General features: G+C 39.6%; 1 long non-coding RNA gene across 3 annotated transcripts in view; it reads right to left on the reverse strand.

The window, feature by feature from the left end:
• Window positions 1-6483: 6483 nt before the first annotated feature.
• LOC120751860 (uncharacterized) overlaps window positions 6484-15901 on the reverse strand; it is a 59556-nt gene continuing 50138 nt past the window's right edge. The window contains exons 3-7 of one of the 3 annotated variants that reach the window (XR_005700544.1): window positions 15815-15871; window positions 15452-15534; window positions 15248-15352; window positions 9137-9202; window positions 6484-6784 (exon numbers count right to left, since the gene is read on the reverse strand). This is a non-coding gene — a long non-coding RNA (uncharacterized LOC120751860). The remainder of the gene's footprint in view (window positions 6785-9136; window positions 9203-15247; window positions 15353-15451; window positions 15535-15814; window positions 15872-15901) is intronic. The other 2 variants (XR_005700545.1, XR_005700546.1) reach the window with 2 other exon arrangements.

The following is a 15901-nucleotide window of genomic DNA, read 5'->3' on the forward strand; positions in this document are numbered from 1 at the left end:
TGCAGATTTCTTGGAGAACTTCCTGGCAACCACAAGCAATCACCAGGGCAGGATGCATATGTGTTAAACTGAAATCTTAAACAAAATCATCTTTCTGAGCTTCAAACATTTTTTTTTTTTTTTTTTTCACTGTGAGTTCTGGAAAATGGCTTATTATTATTTTATTTCACTGCAGCTCGTTCAGCCATTCCCCCCGCACCGCAGAAACAAGAGGCCTGCAAAGGCTTTGGGGCCACCAATGGTGTTTTACATAGCCCTTCTAGGAAGAAATTGCACTGGTCTTTTTTTATGGACATCTTTTTTCTATTATGGTGATTTTTCTTTGTCTCTATGCTGCTGTGGTTCAGAACAAAATGAAGATTACGACTTGGTTTCTTAGGCACACCCACCTAAACAGACAGACTCTACTTGATTATTAAATCAAACAACCTGGGGTCCACAAGGTCAACAGCGCAGTTTGTTCCAGAGCAGTTAATCAAGCAAGAATTAATACACTAAGCATAGGGGAAATTGTCAGTTAAGAGTCAATAAAAGGACTTCACCTCCTTGTGAATCCCTAAAAGGTTAACAGCTTTCTCTTGGATGGGTAGCAGGTACCATGAAACAAAGTGCGACCCCGCATCACTGGTAATGTGCAGTTTGTTGTTGTTATGTTCAAGGACATTGTGGAAGTTCACAGCTTTCACCAGGCGTTCTCCTCAACAAATGACAGAGCACCATCCACTTCCAGGGAGAGATGGGGGCACCAGGAATGAATTGGGAATAACCTGTACATAATATAAAAGCCCTCCCCTGTCACAGGCAGCACCTCACAACTGCTGCCACAAGAAAAACAAAATAATTCACAGTGTTGAAAAATCCAGGGCATTATCAAAGTACATTTTGCAAAACTACTCAGCATCATTAACAAACCTGTTAGTAATCACCTTAAAAGCCCTGATGAAATTACGGGTTTTAACCAATAAATATCTTCTTAGTGTGCTGGTGTTCACTCCATTATATAAGCAGGTAAATAATGAGAGAATGTACTTTCCTTTAACTGCACATTGGGTTGGTGAATTTTGATATATTTACATACCACCTGCACTAAAGAAAATGAGTAAAGATTAAGCTGCTTGCAGAAAGCGATGCAGAGAAAGCTGCTACCTGTGATGGGATAAGACCTCAAGTGATAATTCTGTGCCTACTCTGGCCCTCTATAGTTCTCCACTTGTCTTGGGAGTTGTGCATTTAAAAAAAATAAAAGGGGAAAAAAAGATCCGAAAGTGTTAAAACCAAGTGTAATCAGAACCAGCCTTCAATACAGAGTGGGAGAGCAGTGAACCAAAAAGGGAGAAAGTGAGAGTCACCCTGTAATCACTAGAAAAAAAGACCAAAGGAGGAGCACCTTTTGTCCCACAAACAAAATTTCTACAAATGTATGTGTTACAAAGGACTCACCCTGAAATGAGGGAATTCCCATTGGCAGCCCAGTCTTAAATATTAGCTCCAAAAAATCAAGGACAGAGTAAAATGCCAGCAGGACTCTGGTGAATCCCATAAAAGCTGCCAAGGTCTCAAACAAAAAACCAAAAAAAAACCAACCCAAATTCTGAGCTGTCCTTATTCCTCTTCAAGGCCAGTAACTGGCCAGAAAGTAAACTTAAATGACTAATGAAAATTTGGAAATCTGTACTGAGCTGCTCAATAATTCTTTGCCAAAGGAAAGAAGAAATAAAATAATTTATGTGTATTCTCTGTGATCCCACTGTAAAAAAATCTCAGGCAAAATACACAAATCATTAATTTATTTAAAAGATAGAGGGAACAAAAAGGTAATAATCATAGTTATTTGATCTAATTATTCCTAAAGGAATCCATAAGAGACTAGAAAATGTTTAAAAACCACCAGTCCTGATCTGCTATCTAGGGAGAAAAAAAAAACATCCTAGAAGGAAACACAGGTGAAAAAAAATAATGAAATTAGCATCTCCAAATTGTTTAAAAAAGGATCTTCAGCCTAAAGAGAATCGACAGCATAGCTTTAAGAACAGATAAATGGCTGCCTCAAGGATCTGTCTTACCTCCTCTTTTTTTTTTTTTTAAGTAATACCTTAATTTGCATAGTAATAACCCAATTATTGTAAGATTAAGTGACAGAAATCTCATTATTACCGTTCCTACAAAACAGTCGATATTCCATTCAGTTACCTTTTAATGTTACACACCTTAAAACATAATTATTCCAATATATGCTCATTCATCTTTAATGCAATTTCTTTAATAATAATAAAAAAGACTCTTCTGTAATTGTTAGGCTTATTTTATTTTTTTTTTTTTGGTTGAATATATTATTGTTAAAACATGATTTTTCCTCCTTCAGGCTGCTATAGAAACAAGCAAAGCCAACCAACTGCTTAGGGGCACGCTCCCTCCCCTCTTCCCAAGAGGGAGTCCACCAAGAGGCCTAAAGCACATATGTTAAAATATGTTGCAACAACTCTCTCTCTCCATCTCCCCACTCCCTGCTTCTTCCCACGCTGAGAGCTGGTCATAAGACAAGCTTGCAAACAAAATCAAATATACAGCAGCACCAGGCTTCTGAGAGTTATTTGTGTTCAGGGATTGCTGCTACGGGGAGAGGGGGGAAGGGCTGTGGGTCCAGGGCTTGTGGGAGGAGGAATCAGGGGCTCACCTGCTATGGGCATTCTCAGTTCCAATTACAGAGATAATAAATGGGATAAGTGGCCAGTTACCAGATTAGCGACAGAAAGGAAATGGGGGAAGGAGATAGGGCTGGCTCCATCAGAAGGACACAGCCCCCACACATGTTCTGCTTCAAAAACATGTCACGAGCAGTTAGAAGAGGAGAAATAGCAGCCACCCATGGAGACAGTCCCATCCAGCTCAAGGTAAGGCTGGGGAGCCTTCCACAGGCAAGTCTTCCACACCTCTTCTTCAAATCCTAGGCAGGCTGGAAACAACTGGGGGCTGGTAGCACTGGGTGTCCCTCAGGAGCCTGCACAAATTCAGTCACTGCTCCAAAAGTCCAGTGCTTAGTGGCCAGTGCCTTCCCCAGTCACTGACAGGGGCTGGGAAGAAAAGGATTGTAAACATCCACTCTTCTATAGACAGTCCCCCTCCCAATACACCCAGAGCAGCTCTCCAGGGAAAGTTGGTGGGAGACATTCCTCCTAAAAACACACAAATCCAGCTCGCTTGGCGCTCACTCGATCGCTTATCCCACCATCACTAAAAGCAGTAAATACAAGATGCAATTTCACAGGAGTTATTTACTGTTTAATTTTTGTGAAAGCCTTCTGTCAAAATGGCATGAAGGAGAAGTAATTTGGCTAAGTTCCGATTCTCAAAGTCCCTTACAATCACCGAGGCACTGCAGGTCCGATTAAAAAGGGAAAGCGCGCGTTGCTGGAAACCATCCCCGGGTGGAAGAATTCCAGGGTTTCTCAGCATTGGGAACGCAGCTTGCTGATCTTGGAGGTGAGGCAGCCCACCTCCCGCCTGCACTCCCTGTGGGGACCCACAACTGAGAGCCTCTCGATGCTGCCCTGGATTTCAGAGAAGGGAAAAACACGGCATGCCAAGCCGGCAGGGAAACGACCATCCCTGGCACTGCCCATAGCCCTGCAAGGAGGACAAGCTCTAGGGCAGAATGGTGGGACCTCTGCTCTGAAAATTTTGACTACCTCCCTAATGGTTCTGGTTATGAAAAGTTTCCAATTATACCATATTCCACAGAAAGCAAAATTAAAATGACCGTCTTAACTTGAAAATAAAATAAAGCAGTGAATATGCTAATGATTTTTTTCTTACATTCTTATCTCATTTCATGCCTTTAAACAGAAAACCTTGTGAATCTTACTATGAAAATTATCAACAAAGACTAAACAGCCTTCCATCTTACACCAAAACTTGGAGGGCTGAGTTTATACCATCCTGACCCAATCTGACTGAAATTGAAAACTTTTCCTCTTCCATTAATAGCTTTTCCAATTCAGCAGTTCAAAGCCGCAATCCCTCACAGCCTATGCAAGGATTTGGGATCATTTTATAAATCTGTGTGGCAAATGAACATGAAAGAGAAACTCTCCTTATGGCTGGGAACTATCCTTTGGGGGGAGAAATGTTATTAGCTTTTTAGAGAGCATTTGCAAGGGTAATTTGCACTACAGCATTTCTTTTTATTGGCCTTGCAAGCAAGTGTTGAAACAATTTGTCTTATCATATATATTCACTTTCAATAGGGACCTCATGTGAAATGCTCCTCTGGAAACAAGGAACAATGGGTTCGAAAACCAACACTAAAAATGGTTGAGCATGGCAATAATTTATTTCATCAAAAATATTCAAAGGGAGAGAGGAAAGCAGGAAGGAAAGGATAAATGAATGAGGGGAGGAAAAGCTTCTGATTTAGTCTGTCATAACTTAAGGCAGCTATGCCAAAGCTCCCAGTTTGGCCCAGCAATTTCACAGGTATTATAACAGGAGGGTAAATCGCTACTCCTGGACATCATTTATATTTTATTACTTCTTAAGGGTCCTCGGCCAAAACCAGGGCCTCAGCATGTGAGGCTCTGTACAAACAAGCAGGACAGAAACACCTTTACTACCCCCACAGCCAATTCCCAACAGACAGCTGTAAGTCAGGATATCCATCATCTCTTATGGACAGCAGCTGAGGATGCAGCATCTGATACAGGGGGTGCAGAAGTCACTGAAGATCATTCCCCTCTTTCAGTGTGCTTTGGCGCATGGGAGAAGCAAAGCAACAGATTGCTCCTGAAAATGTAGAAACTGAAACCTCTGAGTCACCTCACCCTGCTCTGTGGGACAGTTCTTCAGTGCAGAACACTCTGAGAAAACAGAATTGATCTCTTTCATGCTCTGGTACAATAAAATGCAGACTGCAGATCTCCAGTTCTGAAAGTAGCTTTTCATCCCACCAGAGCAAATAACTTCCATGGTAAGGAAGGGAAAAAGCTATTCATGACAAGGAAACAAGACCAGATTTGCAGAGAAGACACACATAATTTGAATTGCAAGTACTGTCTTCTGCATAACATCAGTAGTAAAATAAAAGACCAATGGAAGTACAGTAAAAAAAAAAAAAAAAATAAAAAAAAAAATCAAAGGTTGCCAGTTACATATGCTCCTAGTGCTGATTCATCCCTACAGCAAGAATTCAATTTGCAGATGACAGCCCCAAAAGACAGTTTGCTAGTGCAGCTCCCTTCCCCTTCTTCTGGAGCTCAAGGGATTCCCAAGGGGTGGTAAGAGTTTGCTGCTCACACGCTAAAACAATTTACTTGTTCTGTTGCTGTGACTCTTCTAGCTCCCATCTCAGTGACGTACTGGGTACAGTAACCAAAATTTAGGTAGCAATAGCACTTACTCTGAATTTTTCAATTAAATGCATTTTAATTGAAAAAGAAAAATTAATGGAACCTTGCTGCTTTCAATAGCAAAGTTCTCAAGCCCAGAATAACTGAGTTGGGGAGAAGAAAAAAAAAAAAAAACAAAAACCAGAAAAACCCCCAAAACATGCCACAGGCCAGGATGAATGCTCACCCAAGCTGTGAGTTCAAACCCCTGCTTCAGATGAGAGACCACAATTCCACATGTCTTGTGGGAGAATGTTAACCCCTGGGCTATGAACTGCTCCAAAGTGGTGTCTTTCTCTCAAGGTTAGATTTGACTTCTGGGAGGATGACCTTTTAGGGGTTTTTTGGGTTGGTTTTTTTTGTTTTGTTTTGTTTTGTTTTTAAGTGAGGATCCCTGAAAGCTTTCTTTTCATTCTGATTCAGAAAAAGACAAGAACAGAGGGGACTTTTAGAGGTTATTGAAAAGTACAGCAGGCCAATACTTTCAACTTTCACAAACACACACAGCGGGATCTAAATCAGTATAACCCCCTTGATTTAACTATTTTTCAACTTAACCCAACAGAAACAGAAATTATTTAGGCTTATGTTCAATGAAAACCGAGAAGTGAAGTTAACCAGCAAAAGAGAGCTATTAATTTCCCAAAAATTCTCCTGAGATAAGAAGAAACAAAATCCCCCAAAAGCCCCCACATTCAATTCTTTAAAACATTAGCCCATGTAAAACTATCGACTCAAGTCCCATGTCCTTAGCTGAATTCTCACAGGCTTCTGAGAGATGCCTGGGGTAGCTTTTCCCCACCTTCAAGGATGTTTCACTGCATTATCACTGCACGCAGAGAAAAGGCCAAATTCTGCTCATGACAGAATTGCCACTTCTTTACTTGCAGTAGTAAGGAAAAGGCTACCTGGCCTCATGTAATCAGCTTGGAAGCAACACATTTTACACATTGACATCCTCATCAATATTAACTTCAGAGGCAGGAATTGTTCTCTTAAACTGACCCACTTAGGAATATATGAAATAAAGCAAAATGCACACAGCCAGGAGTGCGGGAAGAGACAGAAAGACTTAGTGAAATGATTGAATAGACCCTCAAAACATTGTACACTTTTTTTTAATTGATGCTTTGGTAAGGAAAAAGGAATTTCTGTGAGCTTTGAACAGCTATTTAAGTCCAAGGCTTACTTAACATTCATGCAAAAAGTCAAACTGAAGCATCAAAGCATCAGGCTTTACTACACTTTTATCCAAGCCTGGGATACACCGTTCTAGCTGCCTGAACTGTTTCTTCCCACTTATCACGGCCACCACCAGTGTTCAGCTGCTCTGCTCTGTGTGTCCAGATGAAGATGTAGATGATGATATAGAAGTAGCTACCATACATGAGTCCATCTTCTCGCTGCCAACATAACACGCTTGTTAAATGCTGCATCAGTGTTCAGCTGTGACACAAACAGGCCCCCATTCAGCAAGTTTCAGGTTTTAAACGTTTGTGTGAATGCTTATTGAAGTCCTTAATTAGCCAGGTGTTTAAATACTCCACTAGGCCAGGGCCAAAGTGAAAGCGTTGACGTGGTATGGTGTAAAAGCTTAATATCAAAGGAACAATGATACCAGCACAAAGCACGTTCAGCTGAATTTCCCTGTCATTAAGCTACACATATCCATATAATTTCTGGAGACATCTGATCTAATGGAACCCTAAGGTCAAACAGACTGTTCCCATCTATTTCCAAGTGAAAAAAAAATTACTGCTGTGTGACTACTGAAGTTCTCTCAAGATTAAAACTGTTTGAGACAGACTTGTCCACACATACAAGGACTTAAATGTTTATCTAAAAATCTGAACAAAAAAAAATTACCTATGACCCTGATGGATACGTGATAAAAAAAAGTAGAAGTATTAATAAAATCCTACATGACATTTCATTTACATCTGCAAATGACTTGATAAAAATCTATCTTTCTCTATCTCCCTTCTTAGATGATTTGATTACAAAAAGCAAGACAAAATCCCCCATCAGTGAATGTCTCAAAGCAAACTGAAGAGCTGATAGAAAAAGCTGAGTTCTGACTGTTCTGAATATCCACGGTATTTGTACAACATGTTGCAATATTAACACTCTTTAACTACTCACATGTGGCTGAAACATTTAAGTTTGACTCATACAAAGAACAGGTTTTGATGTAATATATATATTCTTACTCATACAAGGCTTACATTATGATCTGGGGAGTTTGGTATCATGCAACATATCACTTCCTATGAAATAAAATCTGGGAATTATTATGAAGCCACTGTCATTTCATATGACAAAAATATCGATGTTAAATGTGCCTTTAAAACATTTATCAGTCACGTGTGTCAAGAAGCAAGGGATGAGGAATATTTCATGTGAGTAAAATGCAGATAAGTTAACTTGACAAGAACATGTATTCACTTAAGAACGGGCTGTGTCCCTCTTGGCATGGACATCATACTGTGCAGAGTCTCCAAGAATTTAATTAGAGCTGTAATATAGTAATTAACTACTGTATATTGAAACCTTTTGTAATTTTTTTAGGGTTTTTTTTTTTTTTTTCAGTAGTGGCTGAAGAAAAAAGACCTTGAAAAAACAAAGCAACAGCACAGGAAAACAGAAGCTACTGTAAATCCACAGGCATTAAAAGGTGCGTGGTGGGCTTTGTCACCTCTTTGTTCCATCACTGACCTCACTCTGCACAAAATGCTTATGACACATTCTCTGAGCTACTAAAATGATGCTATAAAGTCTAATTTATTTTTGATAGTTCTCCATAAATAATTTCACTTCTTTAAAGTAAATATCCTTTTTGCTTCCTGAAATCGATGGGGCAAATTCTCCCAGACTCTAAAAAGGTACATTCCACAACTTCTCAACCTAAGTCATAAGTATTGCTAGGTTTATACAGATAATAAAAATAATCCCAAATCTGGGCCCAAACACGAAAACCAGGGACTTGAAAGCACTGAAAACACTTTCTTTTACAAGGTGCCTGTCTCTAAGGCCTTTGTTTGACTTCCACAAACAGCAATACAGAGTCTTGTAGGGATTCTCTAAATAATCTAGACAAAGTGATGAAACCTGAAGCCAAACCTGAACCCCCTTTCCTCCTATTCATGCCAAAAACAAGAGAAAGGGAGAAAGTGTTCAATCACACATTGCATATGCTCCATGAATCTGCAAGTTCACCTTGAATTCAGGGGATCTTTACACTCAGCTCTGATCCCCCAAACAACCAGTAAATCCTTGGTCCTTTCCTCAGAACTCTTCAAAATGTCATGCTTATGAAAATACTATCAGGATTCAATGGATAGTACAACAAATCCAGAAGAAAAACAGAGACATTATTATTCCAACTTGTTCCGTACTTGGGTAGGTGATCCTAACCACTTCTGTTGTAACTTCTCCACCCACTAAACAGGAATAATAGTAACTTACCTCTTTAATAAAGTATTTTCGGTGAGTAAAAAGCACCATGAAGGTGCTGAATTCCTTTACTGAGGGCTATTATAGACTAAGTGCCATTTGGCAAAAATAAAGATAGAATATAAAAGCATCCATGCTCTGATTTATTTTAACTTAGCTCCCGGGGGTATTCCTTCGGACTGCCTTTGCCTTCTTCACCCAGCAGTACACAAAGCACAAACACAACATTACAGAGAATGAGTGTTAATATGTTCAGATAAATGCACCTGTGAAACATTTGCAGAAGTGACGGTGACACTCACCACAGAGGAATGGGTTACCACGTGTCAGCTGAGCTGCGTGGATGATTCTGTCTGGATGCTCACAGCCTGCTGAAAATATTTTAAACTGTAATCACTGAAAAAGTAGCTCCTGCATGAAGTTTTCAAAGGCAGAATCCTCACTGGCAGTGGAGTCTTAATTCATAACTTGCCTGCGGGGATGGACGTGCTCCAGCCCTTGGAATGCCAAACAACGGACTTGGTGTTGGTTGGTGAAGCAGGGGCAGAGTTAGAAACAAAAAAACCTATCCAATGTCCCCATGATGATTCCCATTACTCTTTGAGATCAGATTTCCCAGGACAAGAAAAGGGACCATCAACAGAGGGAAGGACATTCACTGCCACCACACCGGGAACATGAGGCTTGCTCAAGGGACTCCCCAAACAGCAGGAGCCCTAAGGGGGATGGACAAAACCCCAGAGGAACAGACTTCCTGAAGGAGACATTTTCAGCATGCAGGGACACCTGAACTGCCTCTGGGCCCAAACTGTGTCACCATGCCTTGTTCCAACAAGGCGAAGGCACAGACAGCAGCCTGGGATCACAGAAAGGGCATCACCTCTATGACCCATCCTTCCTGAATCCCCTCTGCTCATTCATTCCTTCAGTGCCCCTCTCCACCCTCTGCCTCCCCCTAATCCAGCTGTTTTCCACCTTGAAAAACAAATCCAGACAAAAACTCCCACCTCTCATACACAAAACAGGACGTACAGGAAAATAAAGCGTTTCTGATTTCCTTCTCAGGAGATCAGGACCAGGGCTGTTCCCTTGACTTTACATCAAAAGCTAATCCTCCCACCTCCTCCTCATAGGCAGGCAAGTTCTCCAGACTCTTCCTCATTACATAAGGCACATGTATAATCCTTCCCCTCCCACAGAGCATCTCAAGAAACACAATCCTCCGCCTCCCCCTCAATCACACCGAGTCTAATCCCAACACTTCTGACATTCCCAGCTAAAGAGCCATCAGTACAGTGAGAGCAAATGGAACGAAGCACAAGCTCTGCACATGGTTTAAACCACAGCCTCACAACTGATTCTCAAGGTCTTCCACTCAGCCTTTGCGTTCTGCTTCATACTTGCACTTTAGAATTATTTTTCTATATAAATTCTGTCTTGTCTTTTACTTTTCCTCTGTAGTTTCTTTTGTGAGGGATGAGAGGGAGACAGGGTGTTTTCTATTAGTGAATAGCAGATTTTGTTTTGTTGGTGGCATTTTATGGCCATGTTTTAGAAACAAGTTCACAGTAAGTTCAGAGGAAAGGAATTTTCAAAGAAAATCTAGCACAAAGCATTGTGGGGAATGATATGGAAAGTTGACAAAATTATGATAAACAATGAAAAAAAACAATTAAGTGTGGGGAAACACTGCATGAGTATTTCTCACATTGTTAACTTTTCTTATGGAAAATGCTTTATTGTCTGCAGTTTCTGAAAGAGATCTTAACCCAGGCTATGGAAGCAGAATGCTGCATATATAATGGCTTTGAAACATATTTTTATATATATATGGAAAAAAAAAAGAAAATGGCAAATATGTCTGTATGAGATAAGGCTTTCAGAACAAAATATAATACATGGAAATCCTTTCTTGAAGTGCTTTGTGGTCTTAAGGAGGTAGGAAACTTGAAACAGTTACAATAAACACAAGTCTAAACAAGGTGTGAAAAATTGGGGCAGAGACAAACAAAAAACCAAAACTCTGAAGTAAGCAGTTAAAAGAAGTAAGAGAAGTGATGTCTTACATGGTCACAGCTAATCTATTTACAGGTACTTTAAATTCAATTTAAGAAGTCAGTTGCAAATAAACAGAGAATGTCTATACCCAACATTTAGTGAAAGTAGTCAGGAACAGAAGAGTAAGTGGAGAGATGGGCACTCAGAACTTCCAGCTCTAATTCCAGGCTCCCTCTATGGAATTGGCTGAGCTGTGCCACCTTCTTAGACCAGTTCCTTCCCTGAATTATGGGGTGATAGTATGCTCAGGAGGAAAATGCTACCAAAATGAATTAATTAAACGATATAAAGGCTCCTTACTTGCCTGGATGTCTACAAAGGCTACCTTGGCTGCTGGGCAGCTGGTGCGTTAAGCGACCAGCCTATGATATCTGTATCTACATCACAGAACAGTTGGGTGCAACAGAGGCAGAGGACAAGATCATTGCAGCTGTTACCAGGGCACCTGCACCTATATTATCTGGACTACTGACTAGATTCAGCCTTGTGTGCTGTCCTGAATCTTGTGTTCACTTTTGTTTCGAGGGACCAGCCCTTGGTTTAGATCCTTGTATTTCTCTCAGTGCTCAGAGTATCTGTGGTGTGTTTCAGCACAGTAAGTTTTGCTTTGTTTTTCTCCAGAGGAATCTAGTTCAGCACAAACCAAAATAATTCTTCGAACCAAGCTGACACATGCTATGTAAAAGTGACCAGGGAAATTTTCTTCAAAACCACTGGAGTGGTCCCAACCAAAATGCTAAAACAAAAACGCTAGTAACTGATGTCAATTACTATAATTTTTCTTTATGCATTCCCTCTCTCTCTCTCCTTATCCCTATCCTCATTGTTTTCTTCATTAGTCTTCAAGATACATTAAGGTTTTAGAGCATGTAGGGTTTTGGTGGTGAAGCCACTGTGAAAATTACTCCTGGCCGCAGTTTACAAGGACTCACAAGCAGCTGCAGTGGGACAAGGTGAAGAGCAAATAACTGATGTGCAAAGGCAGAAAGAAACCTGTGCTTATAAATTAGTTTTCCCCACTGCACTGTGAAGTGGTTTAAGACAGTAAACTTTTAGAATGCAGTCAGGTACTAAGTTGAAGAATTATTTGGCTTATTATCTGTACTATAAAATTAAGTTTCCGAGCAATAATGCATTTAAATGTTAGTGTCAATAATTTGTCTTCTTCCTTTGCTGAAATGTTTTATCTTCTAACTTATTTTCTTTCTGAAAGGACATTTTACCTATGGTTACAAAGCTTGTTGCAGGGTTTTTCCCATCTGTTGAAGGAACAGATAACAAATATAACTGTTGAGAGCATTGTTAGCTATGTTCTATTTTGTATATGAAACAATTACTTGGAGAGTGACTGTATAAAGGACATTTGATAATGAAAGAGTAGAGAGTAGTAAATACAGAAAAAGGACAACTCCTTGATACAAGCCAACCAACATTTTAAGCAGCAAGACTTCCTTTTTTTTTTTTGCTACTGTGCTTTTAATTGCAGGAGGTGTCGACTTCTATTCTTGTGGAGAAATCAGTCAGGAATCGACAATAATGAGGAGTATATTCAAAAAGGTTACTTCAAGCACCAGGAAGCTAATCTTCTTTGGTTATTCATAACTACTAAAGAGATAAAAGCTTATTCACAGAATAATTCAGAGCACCTAAGCTAAACACTGTCTCTGAACCACCTTCCACCCACATCCTTCCCCACTGAGAGAGGAACAGATGAAAGCCAGCCTTAAGTTAGTCCTTCGGAATAACCCCTGTTTGTGAACAGCATTTCCATATTCTTCATCTCTTTAATCAGAGGGTTTAAAACACATTGTTTTATTTTGAACCGCAAGTGCTTCAATTTTGACAGTCAAATCCCACTGAAATATTCTCAAACATTAACACTTCATTTGGCCTTGCCATTAAAAATGCTTCAATAACTCTCTAAAGTAAAAGTATTTTGGCTTTGAGAGGTATTAATTTGTATCAATTTGCAGAATAGTATGATTTACTTTACCTATATCCTTGTGGACTCCTATACTGATACTCAGCTAAGGTCCTCATATATACCATTTCAGCTTAAGGTAAATCAGAATTGACCTGATTACAACCAGATTTCAGAGATACTTTGCTGATATTACCTTGTCCCTGCAGATCAGCATTCATGAGTTTATTGTTAAATAATGTCTTAATACCTTAAAAATATTCTAATGACCTAGACAAATACTGTTTCAATATGTTATACCTTAAAGGTAGGTACAAAGAACAGTAAAATCCTGGAGATGCTTCTGGTGGGAGCACTGTGAAAAAGATGAGTGGCTCTGTGCTAACAAGGATCACCCAGCAAACTCAGTGATAAGCAGGCAGCAATACTGTACGCTTAAGTCTTAGAAATATTATTTTTAAGTTTGTTTTGATTTTTGGATCAAGTTATTTTTGTAAATAAGAATAAATTATCATGTTTAAAGTAGGTATTAAATTAACCACTTTTAATCTCCCAGGGACCTAAGAAGCCTTAAAAAGCAGAAGAACTGTAAAAAGTATTTTACTTTCATGTTTCTAATCATTATTGTCTTTCTCGCTTCTAAAATCAAAACAGTTTTTCTCATCATTTCCTGAGAACTCAGAACAAAGTATTTGCAGACCAAAATCCCTGAGTGACATCAGTACTTTCCAAAAACGTAATGACATGCTAACCTATTAATGCAAACCTGATGCTTTACCTACTTTTTACTAAATGCCACAATATGGGCCATTTTGGCGTGAATCTCATTGAACATGCTGCCAAACTTCCTTTATCAGAGACATTCACGTGAACAAAACCTTCAATTATGTATTAACTAACAATCTCGCAGTCTAATCAGACTGCACTACTTGAAATAGTTATTGGATCTACAAGGCCTTTTTTTCCCCTATTTTATTATAATTACTTTATATTTTCCATAGATAATACAGGGTTCAGTTGACTTACAAGTCTTCTGAGAGACTCAGTACAAGACTGGTTTGGTAAATGTTAGGATTGAAGAATCTGGCCCTAAGTGTCCATCTCTGTACTTCTCCCACAAAGAGCTTTCCCTCCTTTGAGTTAATGTCAGAGCTGAGCTTCTAATGCATGGCCTTAGCCTGATTTATGAGTACATTTAAGGAATGTGAGGTCACTCAAGCTAGCAAACCATCTGGCCTCCATGCAACAGAGTAAAACAAAAAACTTCAGGGAAAAAAGTCTCCCTGGACTTACTTCAAACAATGTATAAAATAAATCTTCTAAATTTTACTTTAAAACACATAAATAAAACTATGTTGTCATGTTTGAAAATGCAAACTTATTTTAAATGGTAGCCACGGATGCACCAGAGAAAATGAGATTTTTCCCTGTTTTGTCCTTACACAGCAGTATCCACAATCATGGCTACTTCATTACCTCTGAAAACAAATATCTCAGGGAAAGAGACTCCCTCTAAACTAAAAATGAATAAAACTTTGTCAGTTCTGTGATATAACATCACTTGGAATGAAGGACAAAAAGCCGTTCTGATACAATAACACCAAGTTGCTCATGCTGCTGTGTGCAAGGCTTCAGTCAGGTGAATATTGCACGGACACTGAAGAGACATGGATGCCACCAGCTCCAATTCATCACTCCACTGGCAGCTTGTGAAAAATCAGGGTTAATCTATAAAGACCACAGGGCAAACTGGAGGAAGCCAGTATTTATAGGCTCCTCTGCACTCAGAGAAGGAAGAGAGACATAGTATGAAGACAACATCAGTTTTCCACCTTCTTCAATTTACAGATTTACTTGAAGCATTCCAGTGAAGTGCAGAAACCTCACAGTAAATTTGCCTTAGTTTTTTGCAACACCCTCCTAGACAACAGTCAGAGTCTGCCAGTTTCCTGATAAATCAGCCATACGTGGTCAGCCACTCTGGAGCTACACACTGCCATTCAGGGAGACAGTAGAGGAGATCTAGACAACCCTGCTTCTCCAGGGACAAAGCACGGCAAAGAACATACATATTTACACAGACCTAGTGTTGTCAAATATTGTGATTTTGCCATGAGATTCATAGCAGGCATTTCTCTTACAGTTTTCTGCTCTGCTTATTGGAGAATATCAGCTCCAATTTAACAAAGAAATGGAGCTACAAGCTGTGATGCTTAAAAAAACCCACCCTTGAAAGTGTGAACCCTGACAACTCCAATGCAAGAAAAATATAGAAGGAGATTTTTTTTTTTTTTTTTTTTCTCTTTTCATCTTATGATTTCTAAATGATTTTGTGGCCTGCTTCAACTGGTAATATTCACACAGATGGGTTAAATGTCATTTTGCACTCTGAGTTAACTTCCCTAAAATCTGTTCTCCAAGCCTTGTCACTCACCTGAGTAATCCTCCTGGTTTTAAATGGGCCTCCATAAGTGACCAGACTAGTTTACTTCTGCACGCTGATGAGCGTTACGTAGGAGGTGCCGATACTCCCACATCCCTTTAAAAAGAAGATTAGGCACTAAGATAAGTGAAAACTTCTGTTCAAATTGGCTCAAATCCTTCTCCTATTTAAATTGGTGGCAGAACTCCCACTTACTTCAAAGGTCCAGGACAGGCACACTGTATTAATTAGGACAGTGCAGAAACTCTCATTACAAAACTGAAGCATGTGACGCTCACCTGATTTAAAAGAAAACAAAATAAAAAAATAATAAAAAAACCAGCCTTGAATTTGCATCTCTGAGAACACTGGGCACTGAGACATGGGTACAGAAGTCCCAGGCATTTTGGATTTTGAACTAAAATGATGTAAGAATGAGATAACCTTATTCATTACTCATTTGTTATAAGCTTGAAAGTAAGGCCCTTTTACAGCAGGTCTAAATTCATTGTAATTCATATAAACAAGAACAAAACTTGACCAAACACAGTAGGTCATACCTGCCACAGCTCTACTTACACTGAAGAGGGCTGCAGCTTTTTAATTTTGAAGGAACTCAGGCCTTTGCACCACTCTCTGCAAAAGGAAGGAGCCCCCTTAGCGGGA

The sequence above is a fragment of the Hirundo rustica genome, chromosome 4 (assembly GCF_015227805.2).
Source record: "Hirundo rustica isolate bHirRus1 chromosome 4, bHirRus1.pri.v3, whole genome shotgun sequence".
NCBI lineage: Eukaryota > Metazoa > Chordata > Aves > Passeriformes > Hirundinidae > Hirundo > Hirundo rustica.